Here is a 1,566-nt window from a genome sequence, read left to right as displayed (position 1 = left end):
GCGCCGCCGAGCTTGCATCAGCGCGCTGACGCCGCCGCTGATTCTATTGGTGGCAGTGTCACGAATACGCCGCCGTTTTTTTTTTTTTTCTCTCTTTTTTTGTTATAGATATAGACCACCGGGCTTCAACCATCATCCCGGCTAATATGTTTATTAAAAATAAATACTATCATCTTGGGCTCGCCATGTATATCGGTTCATAGGAAGGAGAAGAAGAAATTTTTCTTGAAACAAAAATTCTACCTTCCACTTTAAAATTCTGTTCATTTTTCTTTCTGATTTTTCGGATGAAATGAGCCAGTTAAAAAAGCATTAAACAATTCAGGATGTTGTTATAGGCTGCGCAATCGAGCTGTCTAAGTAAAGAATAAAGTTGGCACAATGTATTATTTTTTTTTTTTTTTCCATACCAGGGCAATTTGTATCGAAGGAGTTGTCGTATAAACTTAAAAAAGGGCTCATTCGATTGGAAATTGGAATAACTAGTGCCCTTTTTAATAGTCGAAAGGGATTGTAAGGCAGGTAATACCCCATCCACACCCACCGTTTCCCCAAACACATCCAATAAAAATTTTAAGATAGCCATTTTATTCAGAATAACTGATTTCCAGAGAGAAAATATGTTTTTTGAGGAGGTTACTCCCCCACAACCCTTAGGGCCAGGGTTTTGTAGTTATGCCCTGGAGGTATATAAGAACGATGTTGGCACACTGTATTATTTATTATCTTTTCCTTTAGACCAGGGCACTTCATATCGAAGAAGTTGTCGTAGAAACTTCGAAAAGGACTCATTCAATTAGAGATTGGGGTGGCTTGTGCCCTTTTTAATAGTCGAAAATGATTGGAAGGCAACTAACACCCCTTCCACGCCCACCATTTACCGAAACACAAACAATCAAAATTTTGAGATAGCCATTGTGTTTAACGTAGTTGAAAGTTCTGGAACTTAGGTCTTAGAGGATGACAGCCACCCTCGCAGCCCTTAGGGTAAGGGTTGTAATGTATGCCCTGCGGGCATATACGGTATTTATAGAAAGCGTTGTCGTAGAAACTCAGAAAGGGATCATTAGTTTGGAAATCGAAAAGCCTAGTGCCCTTTTTAATAATCGAAAGTGATTGGAAGGCTTGACATTTTTATAGTATAGATCGATGTGGGTATAATGTATCATTTTTTTGTTGTTGGTGTTGTTTAGACCAGGGCACTTCGTATCGAAGGAGTTGTCGTAGGAACTTCGAAAAGGGCTCATTCGATTGAAAATAGAAAGGGCTGATGCCCTTTTTAATAGTCGAAAGTGATTGGAGGGAAACTAATCCCTCCCCCACCCTCCCATTTGCCTTTATTTTTAAAAACTAAATGTTGCCGTAAGATTAAATCAAAATGCACTGTGCTAAGTTAATACTAATTCCCAATAACGTATCTCAGCAGTAATCCAAGAACGGCTGAGGGTATTATATTCAAACTTTCAGGGCTTCTTCTGCTCTTAAAATTTTACCAAATCAAAATAGCGTAAGTGTATCCAAGCTATCAAAGAAAGTAAACAAATTTTTTTGCAAATGTTATCAAGT

This window comes from Artemia sp. Qi Xiang Cuo, chromosome 7, assembly GCF_049724085.1.
Source record: "Artemia sp. Qi Xiang Cuo chromosome 7, ASM4972408v1, whole genome shotgun sequence".
Taxonomy (NCBI): Eukaryota; Metazoa; Arthropoda; class Branchiopoda; order Anostraca; family Artemiidae; genus Artemia; species Artemia sp. Qi Xiang Cuo.
This window is presented reverse-complemented; position numbering follows the sequence as displayed.